Source organism: Mustela nivalis (assembly GCF_964662115.1).
Source record: "Mustela nivalis genome assembly, contig: HAP1_SCAFFOLD_232, whole genome shotgun sequence".
Lineage (NCBI taxonomy): Eukaryota > Metazoa > Chordata > Mammalia > Carnivora > Mustelidae > Mustela > Mustela nivalis.
Window position 1 is genome coordinate 196,756 of NW_028136404.1, and position 26,880 is coordinate 223,635.

Consider the following 26,880-nt stretch of genomic DNA (forward strand, 5'->3'; position numbering starts at 1 on the left):
CCTACAACTCACAACCCTTTAAAGCCTTCCTACAACAACTTGACTTCACTTGATACATGGAATACCCTATAACCCACAAGGACAGAGTTTTGTGGAGTGTGCACATCTTACAATAAAAAATGCGCTTTATAAACAAAAAGGGGGAATAGGGGACACCTTCAGGTCCCCTAAAGATAAGCTCAACGCCATTCTCTTTATTTTGAATTTTTCAATGATCGACCAAACGGGTAAATCAGCTGCAGACAGACATGGAAGTGATGCTGCTGCTCCCCCTAAGCCTTTATTACTTTGGAAGGACATCCTCACAGGAAAGTGCAATGGAGCACATCCAGTGTTAGTATGGAGTAGGGGGTCTGTATGTGTTTTTCCACAGGAAAAGCAGGCTCCAATTTGGATTCCAGAGCGGCTGGTGCGTGCAGCCTTGCCTCCGAACAACAGTCATGATGCTGAAGATGCTGATGATAACTCTGGGGATGCTACACCTCCTGTGGCTGACTCAAGCCAGAGAGCTGTGGGCAGTGGTTAAAGCACGGCCATATCCTTTACCAGGGACTATCTCTTCTCTCATATTCCCTCCTCTCCCTTTGATGCATAGCAGGTCTGTAACTTGCTAGGAGCATGTACTGATATCTCAGCAGGGTCCATGTTAAATGGCAAATTCCTCAACTGTTTTATAAACAAAATGACTCTAGTACCTTTGAGGCAACAGTTAATGTGTCTTGTCCCAATAATATTACTTATCAGCCCACTCCCATATGCGTCTCGCCACCGTTCCTTTTCCTCGTAACAAATGCTAGTGAGCTGAATGATACGTTAATTGCACTAAGAATTGCTATCTTTCCCAGTGCTGGAATGTAACTGCCTTCAAGCTGGCTGTGATTATACGTATCCCTACCCATGTTCCTATCCCAGTTTCCATTCCAGAGGACAAGTTACCGGTGGTGATATCCAGAAAGAAGAGAGATTTTGGTATCACAGCCACCTTTGTGACATCACTGGCTATATCTACAGCAGCTGCCACGGCATCAGCAGTCTCACTTGCTACAACTATACCCACTGCAGAAGTTGTGAACACCCCTGCAGAAGGAACGGCGGCTGTCCTTCAAACAGTCTCAGATCAATGCACATCTGCAAGCAGGAATCCCGATAGTCAACCAGAGAGTGGATTTGGTTCAAGAACAAGTGGACATATTGGGGGCCCTATTGGGACTGGGATGTATAGCACCCTTCCCGGCAATTTGTGTAACTCCCATAGCCTATACTAATATGAGTGACTTACAGAATGTCTCCTGACAGCTCTCCCAATACTTGTGGGGGGATTAGTCCACAGAATTCCAAAACTACACTCAGCACCTGCTACTACGCATAACAAGGATAAAGAACACCAGAGATGAGCTGGCAACCCTCCCAGAGATAATCAAAACATTGCAAGATGTGTTAACCTTTATGAAACAAGCGGCTAGCGTAATTTGTCTGATGATAATCCTCGTAGTGGGCTTGATTCTGCTAGTAAGGAAACTGCAAATTTGGAGGCGACAGCAACATAGGCAATGGCAAGCCATGGTGCAGGACTTGTTAGCCATCGAGGCTGGAACATCCCACCAAGTGTGGCTAAGTATGCTGGATCGGTAGTCAATGATGGGTAAGATTGGTGGGGGAAATATACCAACCTAAGACAGGACGCAGATCATTGATATCTGCCGTCTGATGATGGGTAAGGATATTCTCCGCCACTGACAACCTAAGACAGCCACAATCCCTGCCATAATAGAAAAAAGGGGAGATGTCAGAGGCAGGCCCCTGGCCAGGGCGGCCTCCGCCATTAAAATATGGCGCCTGGCTAGTTGCCAGGTTAGGATTGCCTCATGAGACTAAGCAGAATGCCCAAAGAGGAAGCAAACAGCATTGGTTGCTAGCAAAGTTGTTCGTTTAGGTGTGCAGCCTGATTCACTCCCTCCTGTACCCTGCTCGCTGACTGGTCAGGTAAGCGTATATAAGTGTGTAGACTTGCAGAAATAAAGAGAGAGAAGATACATCTGAACTGGGGCTTCTTGTCGTCCTTGCGGGTTGAGGGCGATATTTAGGGATCCACTATTACCTGAAGTTCTACTGAACTGAGTTAGTGCTGACAACTTCCTCAAGTAGCTGCCGTTTACCAAAAGAGCTTTTAATAATCTTGGAATTTCTTCAGCATTGACAGAAGCACAGGAGAAACCTATGCCACATGAGGAATGCACTCCAACCTCCCATCCCAGTAACTGACAGGATACACTGACAAGTTGGCTGGCCTGGTCTCAGGATGTGGCAGGCAACTAAGGAAAGGTTGACTAGCCTGTCCACGAAGGTTCCACCTTTAATTCTCCCCAACCCCAGGAGCTAAATGGCAGAGTCTTCAGAAATAACCTACAGAAGTAACTACCCCTTGCCCCGAAAAGAAAGGAGCATGCACGCTGCCCCAATAGACAAAGGTGTACCTTAACACTCTCTAGAACGAGTTTCTCATCACTGTGTAGTTTCACATTCTGCTCTGATTTATCAAAACACTTGCCACTGGCCACAATTATTTCACTTTTCTGTTTACTTGCTGAATTTCTCTTCTTCTCCACAGTATTCCAAATGCAATGAGAACAAGGACATTGTCTGTTTTTCCACCACTAGACACCAGAGCCCATTTCGTGGTATGCTCCAGAAAAACTTGTCAAATAAGAACAATTACCCAGGTAATTTACTGGAAGGTTACCAAGTAGTCAGAAGATCAAGTCAGTATCAATAAATCACTAAGTTCAATTAGCAAATACAAACAAAATTATCACCGTTTTGGGATAAGGACGATCTTAGAAGCCAAAAGGTTGGGTAAATTAGATGGCTCAGAAGACATGTAGTTTTTCCATGTATTTCATGGAGAAGGTTTATTAAAGACAAACACTACAGTAAAACCCATGTGCCCTAAGGAGCAAAACCACTGTGGTGGAATACCCACAAACCACAGGGAAGAAGCCTTGCTCTACTCCAGGTTAGCTACACCCCAGCCCTGTTTTCTGGGAGTTGTTCTTCTTTTTTTTTTTTTTAATCTGAAACTCATTACCTCAGAGAGATGCACTTTTTTTTTTAAAGATTTTATTTATTTATTTGACAGACAGAGATCACAAGTAGGCAGAGAGGCAGGCAGAGAGAGAGAGGAGGAAGCAGCAGGCTCCCTGCCGAGCAGAGAGCCTGACGCGGGGCTCGATCCCAGGACCCCGGGATCATGACCTGAACCCAAGGCAGAGGCTTTAACCCACTGAGCCACCCAGGCGCCCCAAGAGATGCACTTTTGAGGCAAGATTCGAACTTTCATGTCTCGCTAAGGATGAATGTTTACCTCGAAAACTTCTAAAGTACTTCATGACTATCCAAGGGCTATTGAGTTGTCAGGCTACCTGAATTTGAGGAGAGAAATGTCCAAACTTACAACTTCAAAAAATGAGGGAGCTCCAGAAGAAAGGAAATGTTTTACAAACAAAACAGTGTACCAACTTTTCATGCAATATCCTGAGTACCAACTTTTTTTCCTTTTAAGACATAATTTTATGACACATCTAAAGTAAATTCCTCACTTCTCCCTGCAAAAGCTCTACAAACTTCTCAAGGAGATGGTGTGCAAATAAACTCGAGTTGACCCTAGAATCCCAATAAAATTGGGCACTGAAAAATATAAAAGTTCTAAATCCATGGGAATTACCCAACAGCAAATTTTACCAACTTTCTAGTGAGTGTCACATAAGCGGTAGCTGAGGGTTCAAATGCGGCACTATGATCAAAGAGGCACTAATCATCTCCTGCTGCAGCAGTAGCTTGGCCATCTCTGCTTCCAAAAAAGACATGATTGGATTTAGAGAAGCAGCAAGACTGAAGCAAAGTACATCGAATCTAAAACCGAGTCTAAGAAGTTACTCTGCTCAACACTCAAGAACGTCCACTTCACAAAAGGCTTAAGTAAAGTTGTTCATTTGCAGGGGTAGCTCATCCTAAAAGCCGATGGCATCATCCTTTATGACACTGGCAAACCCTACTTTATCCGTCTCCTCTAATCACAGAGGAAAGGGACAGATTTTCCTCCCCACCCACAGCCACCTTTAATATACACCACTTTATTTCCTATGTTGAAAGGCTTAGGGTAGAGTTCTCTCAGCAGGCTCTTACGTTGTATCACAGAACAAACAGGAGCCAACCACAGGATAGGATGGAAATCTTCCCAAACTGGTTTGTGGTGATGCTTGCACAAGTCTTTAAAACAACTGAAATTCAATGAATCGTGCACTTAGCATGAGTGACTTCGACAAGATGGAAATCATACCTCCATGAAACTACACAATAATCACCAGCCAGGGGCAGACTGTGATGACACAGTTAGAAAAAGGAGTGTATCCAAGACCCAAAGAGACCCTCCACATGACTGACACACCCAATATACATCTCTGTTGCTCCCTGAACCTCCGAGGATCCTGTTCAGTATTTCCTCCTGCTTCCCTTCACATGTTCCTCTGGCACATCTGACCTCCTTCCCAGATGCTCCTCCAGAGCAGACCTTATGAATCCCTTCCACGAATCCACCTGGAGTATTCAACACATAAAGTACACCTGGCAATAACAATGAAAAGTTGGCAGGGGATCTTGTAGAAATTGATTCCTTTTTTCAAAAGAAATGGGAAGGAAAAGGAGGCATTCGAATTGACTCCCCTAGCCAGACTGCTCTCATCCCCCAGACAGCACCTTATTTATACCTGTCTCCGAGGCTGTAAAACTTGATTCTGCTCATCGTAGTGCCTTTCTAATCAACTCCTTCCCCACCCCTCACCAATATCTTGACCAGTACCTTTCCCCTCCTAAAAATTCCATAAATGCTCTTTGAGGAAGTTATTATTCTCCTCACCCAATTCAGTGACACCTGTTCTATCCTAAAAGGGTAAATACAGTTCTGTGTCCTACTGGACCTACCACTCATCAAACTCTGACTTCCTTCCTAGACTTGGTCGATTATGGCAATAAAGACCAAAATGATGAACAAACTCCAAAATGACCACGGGTTAGACCACTGGAGAGGGTGATGTTATAATACAAATATGAAATAAGCTCAGAGCTATAAAACCTAACTTCTACAAGAGCCAACAGGTTAACGAATCCCTTTTAAGATTTTTTTAAAGATTATTTATTTATTAATTTGACACAGAGAGAGCTCACAAGTAGGCAGAGAGGCAGGCAGAGAGAGATGAAGTGAAGCAGGCCCCCTGCTGAGCAGAGAGCCCCATGTGGGACTCGATCCCAGGACCGTGAGATTGTGACCTGAGCCGAAGGCAGTGGCTTAACCCACTGAGCCACCCAGGCGCACCCCTTTTAAGATATTAAAAGGTTGTTCTAAAATCCCAAATTCTTACCTCCTCCTCAGCATCCAAACCCAACAAGTTTTCTACTGTCATCAATACCAATATGCAAGACAGAAAATATGAAATCTTTGCAGTACCAAAAGAGAATTACAAGAAAAAGACCCAGGAAGATCACAGAGCAGTAACTAGGATGGCAGGGAAATTAACCAACTGTTTCTATACCTCATGACACCTGGATGAAGACCTTTTGAAAGTCCCCTTCCCACAGGAATCCCATTTCTAGCCTAAGAAAGCCCAAATGGGGTCTGCTTTCCAATTAAAGATGGCTTCAAGAATGTTTCTCCAACACCTAAACACTGACAATAACCACGTGGTGAAAAAATAATGAATACTGTTATGCTGAAAATAAAGAAATTAATTTAAAAAAAGATGAAACAAAAAGGCCACAGAAAGTTGGTGCCACTTTTCAGAGTGTTAAGTCCTCTGATCTTGGAAATATGAGTTCAAATCCCACTCAAGCAGAGACTTCAAAAAATTACACGAAAACCCTTAAAGAGAAGAGAGAAGTCCCCTTTCCTAAAACAGTCTGACTTCAGTAATCTCCTAGATTCACTAAAAATCAGAATATCACTCTCAACATCTGTAACTCTGGAACAAACTTCGAACATTTCTATGGCTTTTAAAATCAAAACCTCTCACGTGCTTCCAAAATTTGGTAAATCAGATTTTTTGTAAGAAACATGTAGAAACTGAAATGCATTTCATTAGAAGATAATTATTCCCTGCAATAAATACATCAGTATAAACTTGAATTTGGTTTTGGTCTTCACTGGTAAATTTCTCAAGTTCTTAAGCGTTTCCTAGCCATTTACTTGAACATCATCTAAGGGAACACTCAAAGCAGTACCACAATAAATAGGTTTGGCCTCTGCAGGATTATACATGAAAAAAAAAAAAAAACAGGTCACATAAATTAATCACAATCACACTGCTTTAAATAACATTTCTAAACTTTCATGTCATTTGATGGAACTCCCTGTTTCGGAGAGCGAAACAAAATCTATTCAGCTTTTTCTTTTCTTTTTTAAAAAGATTTTATTTATCTGACAGACAGAGATCACAAGTAGGCAGAGAGGCAGGCAGAGAGAGAGGAGGAAGCTGGCTCCCTGCTAAGCAGAGAGCCCAATGCAGGGATGGATCCCAGGACACCAGGACCATGACCCCAGCTGTGCAAGGTAGCATGGTCCAGGCCCAGCTGTTGCGGGGTGCCAGTGGGGGCGCCCTGTCCACTCCCCAATCCCTGTTTCGGTCCCTGGAAAGAGTGGGTGGGTGGTGGGCCAAGCCATGGTTCCAGCCCAGGAATCCTAGGAAATTGCTATGGCTCACCAGCACCTGTGTTTTGCTGTTTCTCCCCACTTTTCTCCTGCTCCAGGTCCCCACTCCTAACTCCTCCTAAAGCCAAAAGGATCAACAAAACTGCCACAGACAAAGGCTTTGGGGATTGGAGCATCTCCACCTTCAGAAGCTGCGCTGAAGCCTTAAAATGCAGTACCTGCAATGTGAGGGAAGCCACTTCCTCCAGATACTTGAAGATCTGGGTTAGCTTTGGCAGAAGGACTTTTGTTGCTTAAGGTGTTGGAGAGGGTGGAGCACTATCCTTGAGGCCCTCTTTCCAACTTGTTGAGGATGGCTTTTTTGCATTTGGGGGTGGTTGATGTGTGGTTTTGTTTGTGTGTATTTTGTGTGTATTTCGGCGCCACAGCCTCTCCCTGTACCTGGATCTGCGTTTTAGCAGCAGGAGCCTCCCCACACCCCGGGTGGCCCTGGAGCCTAGCAGTCCCTGGCCCACAGCAAGCCCCCAGCCCTCCCTCCCTTCCACCCCCTGAGCTCTGAGCAGGTACCTGGTCAGTGATATGCTGTACCCCCACCCACCCACCCCCGCCCCAAGCGGGAAGTGGAACTGCTGGGAGGAAAAACGCAGTCCCCCTCCCTTCCCCGAGCCCTTCAATGGCCCAACCTCAGCTGGACCTCAGCCCCTGGGCCTCAAGCTCCCAGGCCACCTCTGCTTGCACCACTGCAGCTGCCAGTCTCCCTGCCAGTCTCCCTCCAACCTGCACCGCCTTCTCCAAGTGACTGAGGAGGGGCAGGGCCAGGCGCTGCACTGAGGCGTGCAGTGGCGTGGCATGGCATGGCGTGGTGTGCTGTGACATGTGTCAAGCTGTCGGTGCGCCTGCCTGGGTGGGTGTGCTAGCTCGGGGCACGCAGGATTGCTGGTGACCTGGGGGCCTGGCGAGGTGGAGCCTGGGAGCCCCACAAGCAGTGATGGACTCTGGACCTCTCGTGTGCCCCTTAGGGGCTGCATTTTCAGTGCCTGAGTTTTGTCATCATGGGTCTTTTCAGTATGAGTTTGCCTGAGTATGTATGACTTTTGTGATTATGTCAAATTTATTCCTAAATCATTTAAGGTTTGATGTTTTTTTATACTGGGATTGTTCTTACAATCCCAGGATTACTCACCCCGGGCCTGGGATTGTTCTTAATCTCTTAATCTCATTTTTGCGCTGCTCAATTTTGGTGAATAAGACTACAACTTGTCTTGAGTACTGATCCTGCATCGTGGAACTATGCTGGACATACTGAGGTCTAATGGCAATTTTGCGGATTAATTTTGTTCTACAGAAGAATTCTCCAGAAGAATTTTTTTCTATACTATCTTCTGAAAAAAAAAAAAAAGACATTTTCACTTCTTCCACTCTTATTCATACTCCTATTATTCCGTTTTCTTGCTAAATACCCAAGACAGAATTTCCAAGAAAATGTTGAATAAAAGTGGCAATTACAGGCTTTTTTTCTTATTCCTGACCTTAGGGAGGAACCATCTAGCCTTTTACCATTGAATATGTAAGTGTGGGTTTTCACATACATCTTTTTATTACGTTAAGAAAATTCTCTTTTATTCAGTTGACAGATTATTATCACCAAATGGTGTTGACATTTAACCACTTTTTTCTTCTATATTTATGGAGGTAATCATGTGGCTTACCCTTTATTAATTTAATATGGTATATTAATTACAGTGATGAAATGTAATTTTATTTATTTATTTATTTAAAAGAGAGAGAGAGAGAGAGAGACAATGAGAGAGGGAACACAAGCAGGGGAAGTTGGAGAGGGAGAAACAGGCCCTCTGCCGAGCTGGGAGCCTTATGCAGGGCTTGATCCCAAGACCCTGGGATCATGACCTGAGCTGAAGGCAGATGTCCAATGACTGGGCAACCAAGGTGCCCCTAAATATCACATTTTGAGCAAACTTTGCATCCCTGAGATAAATTCTCTTTGGCCATAGCATTTTATGAGTTGCTGAATTCAGTTTACTAGCATTAGTATTGAAGACTTTTGTGTCTACAGTTCTACGAGATATTGGTCTATAATTTCATTTTCTTGAGTTATCTTTACCTGGTTTTGGGATCTGGCTAATACGGACTCTCACAGAATGAATGCGAAGTGTTCTCTCCACTTCTACTTTTTGAATGATTTTTGAATCTTCCTTAAATGTTTTCACAGAATTCACCAATGTGCATTATGGTCCCAGATTTTTCTTTATGGAAAGTTTGGATTATCTGTTCGATTATATTACTTGTTTAAGTTCCATTCAGATTGTCTACTTTGGGGTTAAGATTAAGGAATTTGAGGGACGCCTGGGTGGCTCAGTGTGTTAGGCCGCTGCCTTTGGCTCAGGTCATGATCTCAGGGTCCTGGGATCGAGTCCTGCATCGGGTTCTCTGCTCAGCAGGGAGCCTGCTTCCTTCTTTCTCCCTCTCTGCCTGCCTCTCAGTGTACTCGTAATTTCTCTCTGTCAGGTAAATAAATAAAATCTTTAAAAAAAAATTAAGGAATTTGAGTCTATCTAGGAACCTGCCAAATTTCTTTAGTTTTCTAATTTATTAGCATGCAATTGCTCCTCGTATTGCAATTTAATTCTTTTTATTTCTATAAGGCTAATAGGAATGCTTCTCTTTCATTCCCGATTTTTTCATAATTTGGTATTTTTATCTTATTTTTGGTAAGAATAGCCAAAAAATTGTCAATTGCTCATCTCTTTAAAGAATTAGCTTTTGGGGCACCTGGGTAGCTCAGTGGGTTATAGCCTCTGCCTTTAGCTCAGGTCATGATCTCAGGGTCCTGGTATCAAGCCCCTGATCAGACTCTCTGCTCAGCAGGGAGCCTGCTTCCCTTCCTCTCTCTCTGCCTGCCTCCTGCCTACTTGTGATCTGTCTCTGTCAAACAAATAATATAATAAAATATTTTTTTAAAAAAAAGAATTAGCTTGGGCGCCTGGGTGGCTCAGTGGGTTAAAGCCTCTGCCTTCAGCTCAGGTCATGATCCCAGGGTCCTGGGATCGAGCCCCGCATCGGGCTCTCCACTTCTCGGGGAGCCTGCTTCCTCCTCTCTCTCTGCCTTCCTCTCTCTCTGCCTACTTGTGATCTCTGTCTGTCAAATAAAAAAAAAAAAGAATTAGCTTTTGTATATATTGATTTTCTCTGTTGTGTCTTATTTTCATTTATATCTGATCTCATCTTTCAAAATTTCTTTCCTTTTGCTTGCCTTTTAACTCATTCTTCCTTTATCATGTTTTTATTTTTATTTCTTTATTTGAGAGACTGTAAGAGTGAGTGAAAAGGGAAGAGCAGAGGGACAAAAGCAGTCCTCACTGAGTACAGAGCCCAACATGGGGCTCGACCCCACAGCCCTGAGATCATGACCTGAGCCAAAACCAAGAATTGGTCAGCTAACCAACTGAGCCACCTATAAGCCCCTAATTTGTTTTTCATTTTGTCATTTCTTAAGATGATAGGTTATGAAAGTAACACTTTCTTCCTTTTTAAATATATGTTTAAAATCCTAAGTTTCCCTCAAAAAAAAAAAAACTTAACTGTATCCCATAAGACTTTGTATTTTTTATTTTCACTTTCAAGAGATGATCAAGTGACCAATTTTTGGCTTTCATTCATATCAAGGTATTTTCTAACTTCTACCGTGATTTCTTTTTTGACTCATGTCTTATTTAGGAGTGTGTTATTTATTTTCCACATACTTGTGAATTTTCTGTTTCCTTTTGTAAACCACTTTTATTTTATTGCATGGAGTTAGAGACCATACATTGAGTGACTTTAGTTCTTCAACATGTATACTACATATATAGGTCTTTTGGTTTTTCAGACTGGATAATCTCAATTGATCTCTATTTATATTCCCTGATTATTTCATCTATTACACCACTGAGCTCATCTGGAGAATATTTTATTTCAGTTATAATGCAACTTTCATTTCATTCTAATTTTATTTTTATTATATTCTTGATTTGGTGTGGCACCATTCTTGTACTTCCTGTGTATTCTTTTTTTTAAGAGTTTATTTATTTATTTGACAGACAGAGATTATAAGTAGGCAGAGAGGCAGGCAGAAAGAGAGAGAGGAGGAAGCAGGTTCCCTGCTGAGCAGAGAGCCCAGTGCTGGGCTAGATCCCAGGACCCTGGGATCATGACCTGAGCCAAAGGCAGAGGCTTTAACCCACTAAGCCACCCAGGCCCCCCAGTGTATTCTTTAAACATGGTTTTTCTTCAGTTCTTTAACATATGGATACAGAAGAATGACAGTTGTTGTCCACATCTTTATCCATTCAACCTATATCTGGAGTTCTTGGGAAATGGCTGTAATTGATTGTATTTTGTTTTTTGTTTTCCTAGTGTATAGATAGCTATAATTCCCTTCTGCTGGAGTATTGTGCAATTTCTTGAGAAAATTAAGGTTTAAATTATATAATGTGGTAACTATAGAAAGTAGATCCTCCCCCTGGGTTTTCAAAGGTAGCCTAAACATCAAGGCCAGATCTCCTGAGACTACATTTCACTCTGTTTCCCCCCTCCATACACATATTTGCACACTTCATCTGACTGTATTTTAATTATTAAACTTGGTAGTGGAAAGCATATGTCTATTTACTTATTTACTGCTGTTTAATTTTGATGTTATTTTCTAATTATACCATGATTCTCTTTTAGCTGCTACTCCATGGAGTGTGCATCAAGAATGCAACAAAATTCTATTGGCTTTCTTACCACAAATGTTGTTTTTCATTTCACAAATGAAATGTGAAATTTTCACAAATGTAGGCTTTCATTGGACTTGAGCTCCCCAATACACTCAAATCAAGAAAGATTATTAAATACATAGAAAAATGGGGATTCAAATTGTATCATGCTTTCTGCCTATGCATAATAGGCATGTGATGTAAAACGGATATCGAGACAAAAGATTGAGCTTGGTTTTTAATCGTTGCACCTAAACACTGTCAGACTGCAGACAAATCAATCATTATGTTCTTATTTGTAAACTGGGAATAACATCGACTCTACTTAATACTTTAATATTTATGTATTTTTACAACAACTGTTACATATTTCTACATAAACGTTATAAAATGCATTTTATTGCGATAAAATGTGTATATTTTCTCATGTACCTACCTAGTTAATATATAATAGATAGGGTTATAAATTACTTTCCCAAGGTTACACTCTCTTAAATTCTGTATCTGAAAATCAACCTTTTCTTTTTTTGTTTTTTTTTTTTCCATATGAAACTATGCAAATTTATTACACAGATGTTCTTAGCTCTATTCATAATGCCACAAACTGGAAAACTACATATATAAACAAGTATATGCATACATAAGCACATATGTATATATATACATGTATACACAATGGAATAATTTTTTTAAATCTATTTCTTATTTATTTTCAGCATAACATTATTCATTATTTTTGCACCACACCCAGTGCTCCATGCAGTACATGCGCTCTCTAAAACCAACCACCTGGTTCCCCCAACCTCCCACCCTCCCTGTCCCTTCAAACCCCTCAGATTGTTTTTCAAAGTCTATAGGCTCTCATGGTTTAACTCCCTTCCAATTTCCCCCAACTCCCTTCTCCTCTCTATCTCTCCATGTCCTGCATGCTATTTGTTATGCTCCACAAATACGTGAAACCATATGATAATTGACTCTCTCTGCTTGACTTATTTCACTCAGCATAATCTCTTCCAGTCCCTTCCATGTTGCTACAAAAGCAGCCACTCTGGAAAACAGCATGGAGGTTCCTCAGAATGTTGAAAATAGAACTGCCCTATGACCCAGCAATTGCACTATTGGGTATTTACCCTAAAGATACAAATGTAGTGATCCAAAGGGGCACATGCACCCGAATGTTTATAGCAGCAATGTCCACAATAGCCAAACTATGGAAAGAACCTAGATGTCCATCAACAGATGAATGGATCAAGAAGATGTGGTATATATACACAATGGAATACTATGCAGCCATCAAAAGAAATGAAATCTTGCCATTTGCGACGAAATGGATGGAACTAGAGCGTATCATGCTTAGCGAAATAAGTCAAGCAGAGAAAGACAACTATCATATGATCTCCCTGATATGAGGAAGTGGTGATGCAACATGGAGGCTTAAGTGGGTAGGAGAAGAATAAATGAAACAAGATGGGATTGGGAGGGAGACAAACCATAAGTGACCCTTAATCTCACAAAACAAACTGAGGGTTGCTGGGGGGAGGGCGTTTGGGAGAAGGGGGTGGGATTATGGACATTGGGGAGGGTATGTGCTTTGGTGAGTGCTGTGAAGTGTGTAAACCTGGTGATTCACAGACCTGTACCCCTGGGGATAAAAATATATGTTTATAAAAAATAAAAAATTAAAAAAAAAAAAAGCAGCAGCACCAGGTTTAAGAAGATTGACTCCACTTTAAAAGAAGTTCTCAGGGTAAAACGCTACCAAACAGCATCACATGCTGTGGAGAAGTCATCTGTGAAAGAAGAGTCGATGAATGTGGCAAATGTCATTGTTGCCTTATTTGAAGAAATTATCACAGTCACCCCAGCCTTCAGCATTGAGGCAAAACCCTCCACCAGCAAAACAATGACTACTTGCTGAAAGCTCAAATGCGGTTAGCATTATTTTAGCGATAAAAACATTATAATTAAGTACGTACATTGTGTTTTAGACACGATGTTGTACACTTAATGGACGACAGAATGGTGTGAACATAACTTGTACACGCACTGGAAAACCAAAAAATTCATTTGACTTGCTTTATTGAGATATTCGCTTTATTGCAGTGGTCTGGAAACAAATCTGTAGTATTTTTGAGGTATGCCTGTATAGTTCATTGATTTTTGGTAAAGATATCAGGGCAATTTAGTGGAATAAAAGAACTATTTCCACAAAGGGTACTGGCACAAACAGATAACTGCATGGGGAAAGATTAACTTCCTCCTCATACTAGACAAAAATTCAATTTGTACTGGATCAAAGACATTGTAAATGTAAATGCCCAAACCATACAGTTCTAAACTTCTAGGAGAATACTTATGAGAAAATCCTCAGGTCTTGAAGTAGGCAAAGATTTCTCAGTGAAGGCCTTATACATACAAACCATGAAAAGTCTCTGAACTGGACTTCACCAAAATTTTAAATGTCTTTTTATCGGAAGACATCATTAAGAGAAAGAAAGGCAAACCACATACTGGGAAAAGGTATTTGTATATCTGACATATATCTGACAAAATGCTCGTAGTATATCTACTGTGTATTTATATCTATCTATCATCTATCTATCTATCTATCTATCACTAATCATCTCCTACAATTCAATAAAATAGAATACCTAAAAAGATGAACCAAAACTTGAAAAGACACTTCATTAAAAATATATATTTGAATAACAAAAAAAAAAAAAAAGTTGGGTATTCGTCCTTTCTGATGGAGGCACAATACTCCATAGTGTATATGGACCACATCTTCCTTATCCATTCGCCCGTTGAAGGGCATCTTGGTTCTTTTCACAGTTTGGCGACCGTGGTCATTGCTGCTATAAACATTGGGGTACAGATGGCCCTTCTTTTCACGCCATCTGTACCTTTAGGGTAAATACCCAGGAGTGCAATGGCCGGGTCATAGGGAAGTTCTATTTTTAATGTCTTGAGGAATCTCCACACTGTTGGCCAAAGAGGCTGCACCAACTTGCATTCCCACCAACAGTGGAAGAGGGTTCCCCTTTCTCCACATCTCCTCCAACACATGTTGTTTCCTCTCTTGCTAATTTTGGCCATTCTAACTGGTGTAAGGTGATATCTCAATGTGGTTTTCATTTGAATCTCCCTGAGGGCTAGTGATGAACAATTTTTCATGTGTCTGATGGCCATTTATATGTCTTCATTGGACATGTGTCTGCTTTGCACCCAACAGGAAATACACACAACCAAAACCACACATCAACCACCCGAAAATGCAAAGAAACCATCCTCAACAAGTTGGAAAGAGGACCTCAAGGATAGCCCTCCACTCCTGCCCACACCTTAAACAACAAAAGTCCTTCCACCAAAGGTAACCCAGATCTTCAAGTACCTGGTGGAGGTGCCTTCCCTCACATCGCAGATGCTGCCTATCAAGGCTTCAGCACAGCTTCTGAAGGTGCAGATGCTCTAAGCCCAAAAGCCTTTCTCTGCAGCAGGTTCCCTGGTCTTTCTGGCCTTCTGAGGAGTGAGGAGTGGGGGAAAGGGGAGGGAAGAGACAGGGATACCTTAAAAAGGAGGAGAAACAGCAAAACACAGGCACTGGTGAGCCCTCGCAATTTCCCAGGCATCCAGTGCTTCAAACTTGGTTCAGAGACCGACCACCCACCCACCCATTCCAGGGACTGAAACAGGGACCGGGAGTGCACAGGGCGCCCCCATGCGCACCTCACAACCTCTGTGCCCAGACCAAGCTGCCTCCCACAGGCAGCGGAGATGGCAGAGGCCTGAGAGAGGCCAAGGCAGGCATAGGGAGCGGCGGACTTGTGGACTGCAGCGTGGGGCTGGGGGGGGATGCAGCAGGGGAGACATTGGTCAGATCTGGAAGGAGCATGTAGAGGCAGGCAGAGGCCTGTGGCAGGGAATGGGCCAGCTCCTTCCCTCTGCCCTCCCAGGCTGGTTCCCTCCCCTCCTCCCTACCTGGGTAAATCTCCCTTTGCCTGGGAGGAATGGCCATGACGGTGGCAGCGGCGGAGGGCCACTGAGGAGGAGCTGCCAGGGCTGCTGCACTCAGAGACGCCAGCCTCCAGCGGGAGCGACGGCGCCCACTGCTGCCACAGCCTCCCTCAGCCCCAGGAGCTCCATTTTAGCAACGCGGGCCTCCCTCCGCCCTGGGTTGCCACGGAAACTTGTCTTTGCCAGCTCCCTCTAGCCCCCAGACCTCCCTCCTCTTCCACCCTCTCAGCGCAGAGCAGGTACCTGGTCGGGCTCTCCTTATCGCACAAGGACGAGGGTGGGCTGTACCCCCGCACGCCCCCTCCCAAAGCCCAAAGTGGCGCCACTGGAAGGAAAATGCCATCCACGAAGTCCTCCCAAACCCGGCCCCCCTCCCTTCTCGGCGCCAGTCCTCAACCCTACCTCTGCCCTTCCTCAGTTGCTGGCCCTGGAGCTCCCGCTGCCGCCATTTGCACAGCCCCCGCCGCTGCTCCGCCGCCGCCATCTGCGTTGCTGCCATCTGCGCCGCAGCCACCACTTGAGTCGCCAACACCGCTAGTGCAGCCCACGCAGTCTGCGCCGACGCCGCTATGTGCTCCACCGCTGCTACCGCCGCCGCCGCTTGAGCCTTGGACGTCCAATCGGTCGCCGCTGGTGCAGCCCAGCTGTCTGAGCCAGTGCTGCTTGCACCGCTAACACCGTCGTCTGTGTCGCCGCCCCTTCCGCCGCCAACACTGCCGGCGCCGCCGCCCATGCCGCTTGTTCCGTCGAAGCCACCACCGTCTGCACCGCCGCTTGCGCTGCCGAAGCCGCAGTCTGCACCGTCGCTGCTACCGCCGCCGCTGAAGCCGCTGCCGTCTGCACCGTCGCCATTGTGCGCCGAGGCCGCTTGCACCGTTGACGCCGTCTTCGGAGCCGTTGCTGGTTCCGCCGCTGAAATCGTCTGCGCCGCCACCGACGCCGCTTGTGCCGCCGCTGAAGCCGCTGCCACTGCTATCCCCGCCGACGCCGCCGCTTATGCCGCTGCCGCCACCGCTTGAGCTCTGGACGCATTCGGAGCCGAAGCCGCTTGTGCAGCTGAAGTCATCTACACCCACGCCTCTAGGCGACCTCGAGGCCACTGTCTGCGGCGCCACTGCTTCCGCCGCCGAGGCCGCCTGCGCCTCTGACGCTGCCGCTTCCGCCGCCGCCGCTTCCGCCGCCGCCACCATCTGCGCCGCCAGCGGCGTCAGCCCCCATAGCGGCGATGGCGCAGCCGGGGCATCGGCGGCCTAAGCGGCGTCTGAGGCGGTGCAGAGTGCGTTGGCCGGAGAAGAGGCGCCGGCGTCGCCAAACAGGCAGGGACGGCGTTGGCGTCGGCGGCGCAAGCGGCCTGGGCTGTACAAGCGGCGTCGGGATCCAAGTGGCGGCGGCGGCGCAGCGCAGACGATAGCGGCGGCGGCGGCAGAGTCGGCGGCGGAATCGGTAACAGCGGCGGTGCAGACAGCGGCGTTGGCGGCGGTGCCAAGGGTGGTGGCTTGGTGGCGGCGGCATTGGCTGCGGCGCGGGCGGAAGCAGCTGCGGCGCAGACGACTGCGTTGGCGGTTCAGGCGGCCTCGGGGCAGACAGCGGCGTCGGTGCACAAGGCGGCGGCTTCGGCGGCGGCGGCAGAGTCGGTGGCGGCGGCGGTAGCAGCGTCGGTGCAGACAGCGGGGTCGACGGTGCAAGCGGGGCGGTGCAGAGGGCGGTGGCTCCCGCGGCACAAGCGACATCGGCGGCGGCGCAGGCGGTGTCTGCGGCGGAAGCGGCGGTGCAAGCGGCGTGGGCGCAGACAGCGTCGGCTACACAAGTGGCAAAGGCTTAGGCGTCGAGGGATCAAGAGGCGAAGGCGGCGGCAGCATAAGCGCTGTTGGCGGCCGTAACCGAGGTGGTGCGGAAAGCGGGGTTGGCAGCGCATGCGGCGGCGGTGCAAATGGAGGTGGCTTCCGCGGCGGCGGCACAAAGGGCGGTGGCGGCGGCGCAGGCAGTGTTGGCGGCGGCAGCGGCGGCGGCACAGACGACGGTGTGGGCGGTGCAAGCGGCATTGGCGCAGACATCTGGGCTGCACAAGCGGCAACCGCTTGGGCGTTTTCAGCTCCAGCGGCGGCGGCGGCCGCGGTAGCAGCGGTGGAGCAGACAGCGGCCTCGGTGCAGACTGCGTCAGCTGCACAAGCGGTGTTGGCGACTCAAGCGGCGGGTGCGACGCAGATGGCAGCAACGGAGTTGGCGGTGGCGGCGAAGCGGCGGCGGGGGCCAAGCAAGCGGCGGCAGCGGCAGCTCCAGCGAGGGCCAGCAACTGAGGAAGGGCAGAGGTAGGCTTGAGGATTGGCGCCGAGAAGGGAGGGGGCAGGTTTGGGAGGGATTCCTGGGTGGCATTTCTCCTTGCAGTGGCGCCACTTTGGGCTTTGGGGGGGGGCGGGCAGCGGTACAGTCCACCCTTGTCCTTGCGAGATAAGGAGAGCCCGACCAGGTACCTGCTCTGAGCTGAGAGGGTGGAAGGGGAGGGAGGGCTGGGTGCGAGAGGGGGCAGGCAACGACTAGTCTCCGTGGCTACTCAGGGCCAAGGGAGGCGCGCGCTGCTAAAATGGAGATCCTAGGGGCTGGGGGAGGCTGTGGTGTCAGCGGGCGCGGTCGCTCCCACGAGGGGCTGGCGGCTCTGGTGCAGCAGCCCTGGCGCCGGCTCCTAAGCGGCCTTCATCCGCCGACACCGCCAAGGCCATTCCTCCCAGGCAAAGGGAGATTTACCCAGGTGAGGAGGGAGGGAGGGAGGGCGCCAGCCTTGGAGCAGGGAGTGAAGCAGCTGGCCCACTCCCCGCCACTGGCCTCTTGCTGCCTCTGCGTGCCCCGTCCAGATCCAGCCAGCATCTCCTCTGCTGCCCCCGCCCCCAGCCCCACGCTGCAGTCCACAAGTCAGCCCGCTCCCCGCGCCCACCACGGCCTCTCTTGGGCCTTGGCCATCTCCTAAGCCTGATCGAGGTAGCAAGGTCTGGGCCCTCAGGTTGCGGGGTGCCCTTGGGGGCGCCCGGTGCACTCCCCGGTCCCTGCTTTGGTCCCTGAAAAGGGTATGTGGGTGGTCTCCAAGCCAAGTTTGCAGCACTGGATGCCTGGGAAATTGCGAGGGCTCACCAGTGCCTGCGTTTTGCTGTTTCTCCTCCTTTTTAACTGGATCCCTGTCTCTTCCCTCCCCTTTCCCCCACTCCTCACTCCTCAGAAGGCCAGAAAGACCAGGGAACCTGCTGCAGAGAAAGGCTTTTGGGGTTAGAGCATCTGCACCTTCAGAAGCTGTGCTGAAGCCTTGATAGGCAGCATCTGCGATGTGAGGGATAGGCACCTCCACCAGGTACATGAAGATCTGGGTTAGTTTTGGTGGAAGGACTTTTGTTGCTTAAGGTGTGGGAGAGGGTGGAGGGCTATCCTTGAGGTCCTCTTTCCAATTTGTTGAGGATGGCTTCTTTGCATTTGCAGGTGGTTGATGTGTGGTTTTGGTTGTGTGTATTTCTTGTTCGGTGCAAAGGGGTCCTATTCACAGCATGACTTGAGGGAGGACATTTGTCCAAGTTTTTGTCTCATTTCTAACGGGCTGGATTGGTTTGACACTTGTATCCATTGGGTTATTGGTATGGATGGGCTCAAAAAGAGAGGAAGCAGGGATTTTTCTGTGGATTGGAGGAGTTTCGTCGTTTTCTTTTGACCATGTGTAGAGTGGTTTTAATTTGCCTGTCCTGAATTACGTTTTCTTCTCCTGAGCGATTTGGTGGTGGTGGTACAGTTATGCTGGTTGTTGTGCTTTTCCTGTTTTGAGCGGCAAATGTCTGTTCCTTTCTTGTGTTTGAAGATAAACGTTGGGGTTGGATAAAGAAAGTGTAATTTTTTGGAAAGCTGAACTGTCAGTTTGTGTTTCTTTGTTTTCTGATGATCTCTGCAGTGGGGTATTGGGTGTCTTTCTAGACAGCATTAAGGTACACATTTGTCTTTTTGGGCAGCACACAATCTCCTTTCTCTTAGGGCAAGGGGTAGTTACTTCTGTAGGTTATTACTGTAGGCTTTGCCGTTTAGCTCATTGGGTTGTGGATAATGTAAAGTTGAGACCTTTGTGTAGAGGCTAGTCTGCTTTTCCTTAGTTGCCTGCCATTTTCTGAGGCCAGGCCAGCTAACTTGTCAGTGTATGCTGTTAGTTGCTGGGATGGGAGGTTCATCCTGTGCTTCAGTCAATGCTGAAGAAATTCCAAGATGAATAAAAACAATTTTGGTAGGGATGCCTGGGTGGCTCAGTGGGTTAAGCCACTGCTTTCGGCTCAGGTCATGATCCTTGGGTCCTGGGATGAAGTGCCTCTCTCTCCAACTCTGCCTGCCTCTCTGCCTGCTTGTGTGCTTTTTCTCTTTCTTTATGACCAAAAAAACCAAAACCAAAACCAAAAACAAAACTATTTTCGTAAATGGCAGCTGGGTGAGGAAGTTGTCAACACTAACTCAGTTCGTTAGAACTTCAGGTAATAGTGGATCCCTGGATGTCTCCTCTGCAGTCTGAACTGAAACATGCTGTATTCTTTGGCTCTCAGTTTCTCTTTGGCTCTGTCACCTGGGCCTTTTTGGTTGTGTTGTCTTCCTCCCCATGGGGAAGTTCTCTTCTTCTTTTTAAGGGAAGGGTTTTTTTGATGGTTTGTTTTTAAGGCCTATTTATTATCTTAAATATGCTTGTTTCCTTGAGAGAGTCTCTGTGGGGGCAGGGGAGGGCAGAGGGACAGAGAGAGAATGTCAAGTACACTCTGCACTGAGCCAGGAGCCAGACTGAGGGCTCCATCCCAGGACCCTTAGATCATGACCTGAGCCAGAGTCAGGAGTTGGATGCTTAGCCCATGGAGCCACCCAGGCACCCCTTTAAGTAAACTTTTTGAACCGCAGCATATATACAGAGAAGTGCACAGATCATAAGCCAAAAGCTTGAGGAACCTCCACAAGGGGAACACACCATGTGACTTTACACCCAGGACCCCAGAGTCTGAGATAACCCTCTTGAGGGTCACTTCTGCCATGGTTCTTGACTGACGTTGCTGGGGAGCTGTTGCGCATGTTGCTGAATTTGGTGTACATGGAGTCATCCAGTTGGATGCACTCCTGGGCCTGCCTTACAGAGAGTCATCCGTGTTTCTGTGCGTGGTTGTGAGTTGACCAGTGCTGCTGTTTCATCCTCAGACTATTTTAGAGCTCCACTCTGCGTGTAGACCCTTAGACATTCTAGAAATAGGATAGCTCCTTGGTGCCTTTCAAAGTTTTTATTTTGTTTTTTTTTTTTTGTTTTTTTTTTTTTAAGATTTTATTTATTTGTCAGAGAGAGAGCGCGAGCTAAAGTGAGCACTGGCAGACAGAGTGGAAGGCAGAGTCAGAGGGAGAAGCAGGCTCTCCTGCTTTTCTACAGCCCATAAACGGAGAAAGCTTTTGCCTCCTTAGTTGTAGAGTTCTATCAGTCACTGCTCTTTCAAGTCATTGGTGAAGTGGATAGAAAATGCCTGCTTTCAGGGAACCGAAAAGGTGAGACAAAAAAGGTCTTCAGTGGTGGGAGGCGCACCCTTGGAATAAGTGAGTCCATGGGAGACATAGTTGGTCTGTGTGGGTATATGGGGAAAGGCCTTACTGAATCTGGGATTTATGATTCTTGGAGGTCATTTTTTGGGCAGGCCAATACACGTTAGTTTTTTGTTCCCTCCTCCATCCTTTTTCAGCTCTTCCTTCACTTCAGAGGTCATCCACACTTTTCCACTTCTTCCCACAGACTGGTAACTCCCATTTACTGTATAATAACCATCACCAGCCTTATGCGTCCAGGCCCGAGGCAGGCAAATCCAACTCTCACTGCTTGGTCCACTGGCAGTTTTCATGCCTTTTCTTTCTTTCTTTCCTTTTTTTTTTTTAAGATTTTGTTCATTTATTTGACAGAGATCACATGTAGACAGAGAGGCAGGCAGAGAGAGATAGAGGAGGAAGCAGGCTCCCCACTGAGCAGAGAGCCAGATGTTGGGGCTAGATTCCAGGACCCTGGGATCAGGCTCTGCACCAAAGGCAGAGGCTTTAACCCACTGAGCCACCCAGGTGCCCCTCTCGTTGCCTTTGAAATAAAGTCCAAATGCCAAGCATCACGAGGGGCTCCTGATTCAGTTCTTTTGTGTTCCTTTAGGATTTCTGCAAGCTGACTGCCACCAATCCCCATCTGTCCTCCACATATAGGGGTCTGTGTTTCCTGCTAACTGCTTTTGTCTTGGGCTTGGACCATGGGACCTCATTTCCATACCTTCACACCTTCTCTTCCTCTGGATTTTCTCTGAAATGCTTTACCTTGCTTCTGTGTTCTGCCTCACTACCATTTGGACTCCTAGATGTCTCGGGAAGCCTTTTCATCAATCCAGTCAAGTGTAGCTCATCTTTGTAACACTCGAGTTGTATTTTTATTGGCTTACCTCACCCTCCAAAACGTGTACAATTCGTTTAACACTTGAACAGAAGTTTTATTGGATCACCTATTACATTTTACCATTTTTGAAGGTAGGACCTTTTGAAAACAAAACAAACAGAACAAAGAAGCCTAATGATTTTGAGGGGGGTGGGGACAGAGGGAGAGAGAAAGTTTTAAGCAGTCTTCATGCAGACTCTGAGCCCCACATGGGGCTCCATCTGATGAACCTGAGATCCTGAGCGTCTGACCCTTAACTGATTTGAGTCGTGTCAAAGAAGAATTGTCAGTAAAGACACTGCAAGAAAACTGCAGTGTTAGCCAGAAATCAGGGATAGTGGAAATCATAAGGTAAACACAGGAAATTTTAATTTTTCAACAGGATTAGATAATTCTCTCTTTTCCCTCCCTTTCTCAGTTTAGAAAAACTATTTAAGTGATCCTTTGGTTGAGAAAAGAAACTGGTAGAAGGGATATGTTAAAAATAATCTTACTTAAAACTTCATATTAAGAGCATTTGCAATACATTTTAAGATGAAGTTACTTTTGCGGGGGACAGGAAATTAAAGGGTTGTAGGATGGCAGTATTATCAGCCTGTATTGGATCTTCAAATCTGTCGAGTACTTGGTGGTTAGTCAGGGAGAAAACAAAAGAAAACCAAACATAAACCTGATGACTGTTTTCTGAGAAGAGATGAGATTTCCTATGTACGGTAGAAGGTTTATACACTGTTCATTCTTTTCTAGAAGTAAGAGTTGTCGAATATCATAAGTCTGCCAGAATATTCGAGGTTTCAAGAAATAAAAATTCAGCTTAAAACGACTTTCAGTCAAAACCAAACCGTTCTGTGGCCTTGGGGTGCCTGGGTGGCTCAGTTGGTTAAGCATCTGCCTTTGGCTCACGACAGGATCCTGAGGTCCTAGGATTGAGCCCCACGTTGGGCTCCCTGCTCAGAAGGTCTTACTTAGAGGGAAATGGGGCATTTACCCAGGTGGATAGGAGGTAGCTACCGTAGTATCACCTGCTTGTAACTAGGTTAATACCCATGTGTTCACTTCGAATTTCAAACTTTAATAAGCAGGAAGGTTGGAACTTGGTTTATCTGGTACTACCAAAGCCTCTTTTGAATTTTTATCCCATGAAGGAGAAAGATTATCAGTGCATTGGTAAATTTTAAAAAATAACTGATGTATTTGTAGGGTATGTTCCTGTGTCATTCCATATATTCCTGATTCTCCTTTCTTTTGGTTGTGAAGGTGGTAATACATGCTTGGATGGAATTAGGGGACAAAACAACATAAAGGTCACTTTTATTCTGCCCATGCAGAATTACTTTTATTTGACCAATTTATTTGTTTATTCCCTGGACCACAAATATTTGCATAATTATAGTTTTCCTGGTGCTGTTTAATATGCTAGTTCATTGAATTTTGAACGTGCTATAGGTTGTAGTTCCATGTAGAAATGGGGATATCAGGCAGTGTATGATACAAAACTAATTGAGTCTCTGGTTTGAAAGACATCAGTTCTGACCTGTTAGTTCTCTGTGGTTCATTTTGGGTTTTCCTTCTCAAAGGAAATTTTTTTTTTGTGATCACTTCATAGTTTTAGGGATTCCTTTTTGTAGGAAATAAAGCTAACATCCAGTTTCCAATTTTCTTTTTGTTTTGTTTTGTTTTGTTTTGCTTTGGGGGAGAATGAAAATATGTCTCTGGATTCTTAGGACCTGTGGCATGATTAACTTTGCTGATGTCTTTCATGAAAAGAAAAAGTATGGAAGACAATCCAGATTTAATGTTTTTCTACTAAATTTGTTCAACATTGTGGAGCTCCAACGTTCCTATGTATCGGAATCCCCTGGAATGCTTATTGAAACACATTGCTTGATTTCCGGCTCTACCCACCACCTTCTGGGGTTTTTTTTATGAAGTAGGTCTGGGGTAGGGCCTGTGAATTTGCATTTATTTCTTAGAAGTTACCAGGTGATGTTAGTGCTGCTAGTGCTGGTCTAGAGAACGCTATTGGGAACTATTGGTTAGATGACCTTAAATGCGAAAGAGAGGCCAGCCATGTTTCTTAATGAAACTGGAGATATTTTTATTGTTACAGAAAATTGACGTCTTGGTATTTCACAGGGAATTTAAGAGAAGTGATATCCATTTACTTTTTAATTAATTAATTAATTAATTTAAATGATTTGATTTGTCAGGGGAGGTGGGGGAGAATGAGGAAGCACAAGCAAGGAGAGAGGCAGGCAGAGGCAGAATCAGGCTCCCTGCTAAGCGGGAAGCCCCATGAGGGACTCGATCCCAGGACCCTGGGATCATGACGGGAGCTGAAGTCAGTTGCTTAAGTGCCTGAGCCACCAAGGCATCCCTGAATTCACTTTTTTCACTTTGAGCTGGAATTAGATGCGGTTTCTTAATAAAGAGATTGTGTGTAGTAGAAGAGCACTTATCGATTGGGGAACCATATCCACTACATTTTTATCGTCCACATTGAAAAGTCAGATATTGTCTTGGGCCATTAATATGTGTTGGATTTCAGATACATGTAGTCTTAAAGGATGTTTCTTTTTAACATATGTTTGAGCCAAGTTTCATAGTCAGTAAACTAACCTTTCAGTAGAATGTTGGCCAAAGAATATGAATAGGTAGTTAAAGAATGAGAAATTAAGTCCAGAAACATGAGAAATATATAACTTCTATTACTTCAATACAAAACAATCTTTTGGGGAAGTCAAATTTTAAAGACTACAAAATTGTTAGTGCATCTAGTAAGAAGTGGACATTGTAACAGCCTTGGTGGCTAAGATAAGCTGCTTTGCTTTACATTTTCTGAAGGCCAGTTGGTAGCAATTCCTTTAAAAATATTTGTAGCTTGTGACCCAGCATTTGCACTAGGAATTAGTGTTCTCTGCATATACATTTTCTGTGTAAATTTATTTGTTACATCGTTATTACAACAAAAAATAGCTTCCTGGCCAATATACTCATTAAATGTTGGTAGTATGCTTCATGAGGGGCAGGTCTTTTGCTAAGACCACAAGGGTCTGTGGCCCAAAAAGTAGAGTTTGATAGTAGTTCTTCCTGCAAGTTAAAAACAAACAAAACAGTCTACATAGAGGTCAGGGAATTGATACAAAACTGTGTAATAGTTACAAATATTTTTCAGGTCTTAAAAATGTCAGCTTTACTTTTCATATGGTAAAACTGGAAATAACCCAAATGTCCTTCAGTAGAGGAGTGGCACATCCATACCAGATGGAATACTTCTCAGCAATTAAGAAGGAACAAACTCTGGATGCATGCAACAACTAGTGTGGATTTCAAGGGCATGATGCTGAGTGAAAAAAAGCCAGTCTGTACAGGTCACACACTGTAGGCAAGCCATTCACGTTTTTGTTATCACAAAGTTAGATTAGCAGTCACCAAAGGGTTAGGGCTGGTGAGGTTGGGGGTGGGGTGGGTGGTTGTGATTGGAAAGGGTTACTGAGAGGGAACGTTTTTTGTGTTGATGAAATCTGATCTTGATTGTGGTGGTTGTTACCTGAATCTACACTTGTGATAAGGTGACCTAAAATGGTACACATGTGTTCCAATGTCAGTTTCCTGGTTTTGATGTACTTTAATCCAGAGGATGCAACCCTGACTGGGAAATGGGGTGCAAATTATATGGGACTTGATACTGTGTTTGCAACACCCTGTGGCTCTGTAGTTATTTCAAAGTAAAAGTGAAGTTTTAGAAAGTGAAGTGAAGTTTTAGAAAGAAGTTTTAGAAGTGAAGTTTTAGAAAGAATATATAATAAAAGGAAGTGTTCACAGTATTATAATAAAACAAGTTTCAAAGTGAGAAAACATATGATCCTGCTTTAATATTTCATATCACTTAATACATTTACCTGGAAGTAATGAGTGATCAAAATATTCTGAGCAGTAGCATGGTGGATTCTTTTGGATTCTTTTCTGAGTGTGTGTATGCTTCTCTATAATGTCGATAGTTTAGATGAGCTGGTATCACTTTAGTCGTTTGAAAAGCAGTATTCATAATAAGTTCCAAAAATCTAATTCTGGAATGTTGAAAATTAAATAACAGTTACATTGAGATTGTAAAGTTTTGTTTATATTGGTTACACCAAGTTTGCATTTAAATAGCTCTTAGCTGAGATGGGAGAGTACATTTATCCTCTAAAACGTGTTGTGTACGTAAATGTAAAGCTCTTTTTTGCTCTTGGTATTACAAATGTCCTGTTTGATGTTCTGACTCCCCAGTGTTGTCCAATGTAAGTCTATATATTGCAGGCCACATGAAATTTCAAGCTTCATTAACCACAGTGAGAAAGTAAAAAGCAGGCGAAATGATTATTTTTAAAGATTCTATTTATTTTTTGTCAGAGAGCAAGAGTGAGAGCAAGAGCTAGAGCAGATGTGCTCTCAAGCCAGAGAGCCCCTGTGGGCACATGCACAATCCAGGGGGAGGGGCAGGCAGCGGAGGCAGACCAGGCAGAAATGAGAAGCAGGCTCCCTGGTAAGCAAAGAGCAGGATGTGGAATTTGATCCAAGGACTCTGAGATCAGGACATGAGCTCAAGCTTAATTACCTGAGCCACCCAGGTGTCCTTTGGTGAAATCATTTTTAAGAAATTTAGTTTGTTTCAATCAGTTATATCCAGAATATTATCAGTTCAATATGTAATCAGTATAAAATCACGGTGAGATGTTTTACATTCCTTTTATCATACCGTGATAAAAATCATAGTGATGTGGGAAACAGAGGCAGAAGAAACATTATTAAATTTCTTTACCTCCTGACAAAACCTTAAAACAGGCAGTGACTCTCCTCTAGGGACTCAACTACCCCCACCTTAAGGGCTTGCTAAGGGCAAAGGGCAGTCCTAGCCAGATGGACCCCCTCTCCCTCACCAGGACCCTGTGAGCACTTTAACAATTCCTTTGGAAAAGTTATCTCTG